Genomic DNA, 7,197 nt, shown 5'->3' with positions numbered 1-7,197 from the left:
TGGGGAAGGAGACCAGACAGCGAGGTCATCGGTCTCATCGGATTAGGGAACGATGGGGAAAGATGGGGAAGGAAGTCGGCCGTGTCCTTTGAAAGGAACCATCCCGGCATTTGCCTGGAGCGATTTAGGGAAATCACGGAAAACCTAAATCAGGATGGCCGGACGCGGGATTGAACCGTCGTCCTCCCGAATGCGAGTCCAGTGTCTAACCACTGCGCTACCTCGCTCGGTGTCCTCGGTGGAGGATGCGGATAGGAGGGGCGTGGGGTTAGCACACCGCTCTCCCGGTCGTAAGATGGTATTCTTGACCGAAGCCGCTACTATTCGGTCGAGTAGCTCCTCAATTGGTATCACGAGGCTGAGTGCACCTCGAAAAATGGCAACAGCGCATGGCGGCCTTGATGGTCACCCATCCAAGTGCCGACCACACCCGACAGCGCTTAACTTCGGTGATCTCACGGGTACCGGTGTATTCACTGCGGCAAGGCCGTTGCCACCGGAGCAATTCAAATGCGATATTATTTGATATTTATTGCCCGGCACCATCACGGCCGCAGACATGTTTCGTTTCCGTAGCGTTCATCCCGCCTAGCAGAGGGTCCGGGTTTTTCTTAAAAAATGGTCCTGAGCACTATGGGACTTAACATCTGTGGTCATCAGTCCCCTAGAACTTAGAACTACTTAAACCTAACTAACCTAAGGACATGACACACATCCATGCCCGAGGCAGGAATCGAACCTGCGACCGTAGCAGTCGCGCGGTTCCGGACTGCGCGCCTAGAACCGCTAGACTACCGCGGCCGGCCGGGTTTTTCTTAATAAAAATTCAACTTTGTAGCTAGATGCTCGGTAACATGTCATTTCCGTCCGCCCTGTCCACTGTCACATCCTTTTGCTGTAGGCGCAAGAGGGATTTTCTTCAGCTTGGATGGTCTCATCATAAACGTCTTTATGCAATAATTTACCAACAGCCGTATGATTTCTAGAAGTTTATTTTACTTTATGAACTTCTATGTGCTACCAGTTTCGGCATTTCATTGATGCCATCTTCAGGCCCCACTCGTCATAGTCGTAAAATCGCTGTACACGGAAGGAGCCATATAACTGGATCCGTGAATCAATCGTCCTGCAACAGCTCTTGGTGGCCAGGCGACACAGACTGAGTCGCCTGTTTAGGTGTGACACCGCACTGCACTCTGCGGAACATAATCACTAAAGTCAAGGCTTCATCTGTTAGACTGGCTGCACAACCTTGCATTGCACAGCGCAAGCCTTTCCTTCCCTTTACCTACTTTGTTGCGGTCTGTATTTCTACGAGTGTTCATCACTTCGAGCATTAGCGAGCTACCATTGCCACAGGTAGCCTTAGAATTAGTTGGGGCCAGTTTTACATCACAGTCAGAACGTAGTGAGATCAATCACACTTCGGTGCTGTTATCAGCTGCAGTTTGGGTAATGATCAGAATTCAATTCATACGCAGGCAGTTTTCTTCTATAGTGTTACGTTTGCATGTGGATCAATTTCTGTTCGACATTTTATTTCTTCAAATCGCAGGGCAATGTCACTGACACATTCTCGATTATTTATTCAACTGGTATTTTATGTAGTATTTTCATTCTGTTAGCTCTGTTGGAATTCAAAGTCCGGCAGTGTGACGTCACACATTGTAGAGCTGTTCAGTGCACTACGCAATACAGAATTTCACAAGACAGTTTCTTTGGGATACTGTTTTATGTGTTGCCGCGCGGAATGGCCGCGCGGTTTGAGGCGCCATGTACGGATTGCGCGGTTCCTCTCGCCGGAGGTTCGAGTCCTCCCTCGGGCATGGGTGTTTGTTTAGTTAGTTTAAGTTGGTTTAAGTAGTGTGTAAGTCTAGGGACCGATGATCTCAGGGGTTTGGTCCCTTGGAAGTTCCCCCACATTTAACATACATTTTATGTGTTCTGGTTATTGTGATAAAAGATTATTCAAATACCGCTATACAATTTCAAATTATTTTGGCGGCTCATTTTCTCTTCAAGCGTTTTCGTAATCACACTAATATTCACGAATAACGGAACACATTCAACGACTAGAGATAGTATTATCATATTCACAGGACTTGTGCATTAGTATGTTCTGCAGAAATGATTACCATTTGAAACATGTCGACCCGCTGGTTCAAGGTCAACATCGATGTCGTGGCGCAACACCACCTACTCGTAAAATGTCCCTGCGATTTTCGTTGTCACTATAAGCAGACGTGCAGAATGCCTCGCAGAGGTATGCGCGAACCTTATCGTCAGATCAGTGAGTTTGAAACAGGACCCATTATTCGCTTGAGAGAATGCGATGCATCCATCCGGGAAATAGATGCTCATGTGGGATGAGGCGTTTCGGTAGTGCAATGGGTATGTGCAGAATGGTTCACGGAAGGTCATAGAACTCGATGAAATGGGGCAGGTCACACCACCCAGACACCCCTCTCCCCTCCCTCCCGGTATGATCGACACAACATCCGAATGGCATTGCAGGGCTGAAGTGCGTCGTCCTCGGCTGTGGCGTGACAGTGGAACATTGGAAAACATCATACACTATCAGAGGTGACAGCTTATCGCCGTTAATTACGGCCTGTGTTAGGTGCGCGATGTCCACTTCTCCGCCTACCTTTTACGAACGTGCACAAACATTTTTTTTTGGCCATCTGTCTACTGACTGGTTTGATGCGGCCCGCCACGAATTCCTCTCCTGTGCTAACCTCTTCATCTCAGAGTAGCACTTGCCACCTACGTCCTCAATTATTTGCTTGACGTATTCCAATCTCTATCTTCCTCTGCGGTTTTTGCCCTCTACAGCTCCCTCTAGTACCATGGAAGTCTTTCCCTCATGTCTTAGCAGATGTCCTGTCATCCTGTCCCTTCTCCTTATCAGTGTTTTCCACATACTCCTTTCCTCTCCGATTCTGCATAGAACCAGCACATTCCTTACCTTATCAGTCCACCTAATTTTCAACATTCGTCTATAGCACCACATCTCAAATGCTTCGATTCTCTTCTGTTCCGGTTTTCCCACAGTCCATGTTTCACTACCATACAATGCTGTACTCCAGACGTACATCCTCAGAAATTTCTTCCTCAAATTAAGGCCGGTATTTGATATTAGTAGACTTCTCTTGGCCAGAAATGCCTTTTTTGCCATAGCGAGTCTGCTTTTGATGTCCTCCTTGCTCCGTCCGTCATTGGTTATTTTACTGCCTAGGTAGCAGAATTCCTTAACTTCATTGACTTCGTGGCCATCAATCCTGATGTTAAGTTTCTCGCTGTTCTCATTTCTACCACTTCTCATTACCTTCGTCTTTCTCGGATTTACTCTCAAACCATACTCTGTACTCATTAGACTGTTCATTCCGTTCAGCAGATCATTTAATTCTTCTTCAAACATACTAGACAGCAATTATGTATGGAAAGACAGCAACGGTGCACGGAATGCTGTCACTGAGGGCAGGAATTGCATTAGATAGTGTTTTTGGACGAATCAAGGTCCTGTCTGCCTGAAAATGAGGGCCGGTTTTTGGTTCGCCACAGACAGGCAGAGCGGTATGACAGTGACTACATTCGCACAAAACGTACAGTGCCAACTCAAGGCCTTATAGAGTGGGATGCTATTGGCTACAACCACAAATCACAGTTGGTGTGTGTCCAGGGTACTGTGACCAGTGTGACCTATGTGCATGACATTCTGCGACCCGTGGGCGTACTCTTTGTGCACAACACGCCAGACACCACTTTTCAGCAAGACAATGCACAACCACAAGTTGCTGCACAAATAAGTGCTTTATTGGTGTCACATGATGTTAGCCTTTTCTCCTGACCCGCCGTATCACCAGACTTGTCGCCAATCGAAAATTTGTGGGATGTGCTGATATGATGGGCGCAGCGCTGTCACACAATGCCAACCACCACAGATGAACTGCGGAATCAGTTGAATGCAGCATGGATGCCTATACCACAGGACGCCATTCGCGCCTTATACGCGTCGATGCCATCACGTGTGGAACAAGTGATAATGCCCTATGATGGTCCCTGGGCCTACTAGGCAACAGGACACATGCTGAACCGAGGTGACTGGAATGCCAATCACTTCTGCAGATCTTGGTAATGTACATGACCTGTGAATGTGAACGTCCTTCCTCTAGTCGTTCAAGGTGATCTGTTTTCTCTGAACATTAGTGTATATCACTTGCATTGTACAGGAAGACAACACAGACATACGAAGCCTGAGATAAGAAAACAGGTGCAAGTTTAGTTAACAACAATTAAACATTTCTATACAGAAAAGTTATAAAGTGGTTCGATATCCAAATTCTGTGGCGTTTAATGATCAAGAGCTTACTTATTTGGTACAGAAAGTCTACAAATCATTCGAAAGCACGGGTGTTGATTTCTGCTGAGGAATTTTCCTAATTTCGTCAGCGAGTGTAAGGTATTAGTGATCGTGGACTTGTTCTGTAAAAAGAAACCTGAGCGCGGCACGCGGGAGCCTTTACATCATAGAGGTGGTGTTGGACGAAAGTGACAGACTCGGTTCAATGCTGAACAAAATGCAGGCACCAGATGCAATTTTTATTTTAAAACTACCACCGGTTTCGCCCACTATCGAATAGTATGAGGACATGCTGAAAAGTAATGCCTCCGAATTATGTCAAACCGCATAGTGATTTTTAAATAAAATGAACATTATTAACACTCTACATCTTTAGTTTTCACATCACATATTTGCAGCCCTCTACTATTACAGAGTTCAGAATTATAGCGTGTAACATGGCGGTTTGTAACGTCAACTATGTCGATGCACGGAAAACAGTGCGCTGTAATCCAGTATCGAATTCGTCCATATGTGGAGCACCCATTCCTCCAGCATTGCAGTGTCAGACCACACACGAACGATGCGACTTCTCCAAGAATCCGATACCTAGCGTTCACGGTCATCGATCGTCCTCCACACAGTACCGGCTTGGCTCCACCCGATTTTCATCTGTTTCGTAGGGTGACTATCTTGAGAAATAAATACGTAAAAATGAAGAATAAAGATGTAGAATGCTAATAACGTTTGTTTTATTTAAAAACTTCTAAGGGTTTTCCCATAAAAATTCGAAGGCATTACCTTTCAGCACGCTCTCGTATATGTCAGGGGCCAAGACGGAACACTGAACGGCTGCACGATACAGACAAATTTCTTTTGTTTCTGTGCAAATTTGAGAGTGAGCATGTCTTTTTCCCTACAGGCTTTGAACTGTATTCTTGTATTCTTTGTGGTTATTATCGGAGACAGCTGCTAGTAACGAGCTGGAGGGAGCTATGAATTGTTAACGGTGAACACCTTTCAATCCAACGGTCGGGTCTCGGAATCTTTTTGGTGTTAGGAGGGTTGATAAAGGGCTTTTGTTATTGACATTTGAGTAGTTAGTAGTTTAACCCAATCTCGAGGGTGAAAGCGAGACCGGAGGCTCTCAATTACTTTGATTTGTTAGCGTGGCTGTGTAGAGAATTAATCTGGGTACAGCAGAAAATGTTACTGGTTAATTGCATAGAGGGGCGTGTCGCATAATTTGTCTCGTGCGTAACACACCGCCAAAGCCCGCCAGGCTAGCCGCACGGTCTAACGTGCTGCTTCCCGAGCGGGAATCCGCTTGTCGGATTAGTGTCGAGGTCCGGTCTGCCGCCCAGCCTGTGGACGGTTTTTTAAGGCGGTTTTCCATCTACCTCGGTGAATGGTGAATGCGAGCTTGTTCCCCTTATTCCACCTCAGTTACACTATGCCGGCGATTTCTGCGCAGACACTATCTCCACGTACGCGTACACCGTTATTACTCGTACTTTACCAAGCGAACATTCGGGGCTGCACTCGGTCTGATATGGGACGTTCCCTGGGGAGGGGGGCGGGGGGGGGGGGGGGTCCACCGGAGGCCGAACCGAACATTAACCCAGGGCTCGGTGTGGGGTGGCGGTGGAGTGGGTGAACTGCTGTGGCCTGTTGTGGGTTTGTGAACCACTGAGGGCTACGGCGGGACGAAGCCTCTCCTTCGCTTCTAGGTCGCCGGTTTAAATACACAATACAGCACACCGCCAATAGTGCGCGGATTCTCGCCACGAAAGGAACGTTTCCGGCCTTCCTGAAGCCATTGTCATCAAGGTAACCGAAGGAGGTCGTGGGCGCAGTCTGCAAACCGCGTATACTTTGTTCTCTGCGTTATCGTACTTTAACTGGTTGTGCGATTATTTTTTGCGGCGGAGATTTGAGAACAGCCTAGAATTTGCCTGGACGAGCCTCAGATACTGCCTAAACACCTTATTCAGGCTGGGCTGTGTGCCAAACCATACTCGATTGGGGGCCAGCCTCGTCGACATACCATTTGGTGTCCCCCGCCTCCCTCCCTGAAACATTACATTCCTATCCTTGCGCTCTTGGTAAGATCCTTAAAAGTTAATCTAAATCTCGTGACTGGGGAAATGTTTTCTTACTTAAAATAAATACTGTATAAACGTTCATCGCTAACAGAAATAAATATGTGCGTCATATTCCAGTTTTCAGTTCTAAAAGTGGAAACAATTCACCTCAATTTAAGACAATCACTAAAATGCTGGAAAACTTTATTGTGAAAGTAGAAAGAACTAGACGTATTGTCCCACCTACAAAAAAAATGTACTATATTATACAGGGTGATTCAAAAAGAATACCACAACTTTAGGAATTTAAAACTCTGCAACGACAAAAGGCAGAGCTAAGCACTATCTGTCGGCGAATTAAGGGAGCTATAAAGTTTCATTTAGCTGTACATTTGTTCGCTTGAGGCGCTGTTGACTAGGCGTCAGCGTCTGTTGATGCTAAGATGGCGACCGCTCAACAGAAAGCTTTTTGTGTTATTGAGTACGGCAGAAGTGAATCGACGACAGTTGTTCAGCATGCTTTTCGAACGAAGTATGGTGTTAAACCTCCTGATGGGTGGTGTGTTAAACGTTGGTGTAAACAGTTTACAGAGAATGGGTGTTTGTACAAAAGGAAAAGTTCTGGACGGCCGAGAACGAGTGATGAAAATGTAGCACGCATCCAGCAAGCATTTGTTCGCAGCCCAGGGAAATCGACTCGCAGAGCTAGCAGAGAGCTGCAAATTCCACAATCAACTGTATGGAGAGTCCTACGAAAAAGGTTAGTTATGA

The 7,197-nt window shown here is 46.4% G+C and overlaps 1 pseudogene; it reads right to left on the bottom strand.

Moving 5' to 3' along the window:
• Positions 1-377: 377 nt before the first annotated feature.
• On the bottom strand, positions 378-495 carry LOC126238149 (5S ribosomal RNA; annotated as a pseudogene).
• Between the last annotated feature and the right edge of the window lie 6,702 nt (positions 496-7,197).

The sequence above is a fragment of the Schistocerca nitens genome, chromosome 2 (assembly GCF_023898315.1).
Source record: "Schistocerca nitens isolate TAMUIC-IGC-003100 chromosome 2, iqSchNite1.1, whole genome shotgun sequence".
In the NCBI taxonomy this organism is placed as follows: domain Eukaryota; kingdom Metazoa; phylum Arthropoda; class Insecta; order Orthoptera; family Acrididae; genus Schistocerca; species Schistocerca nitens.
This window is presented reverse-complemented; position numbering and strand designations above follow the sequence as displayed.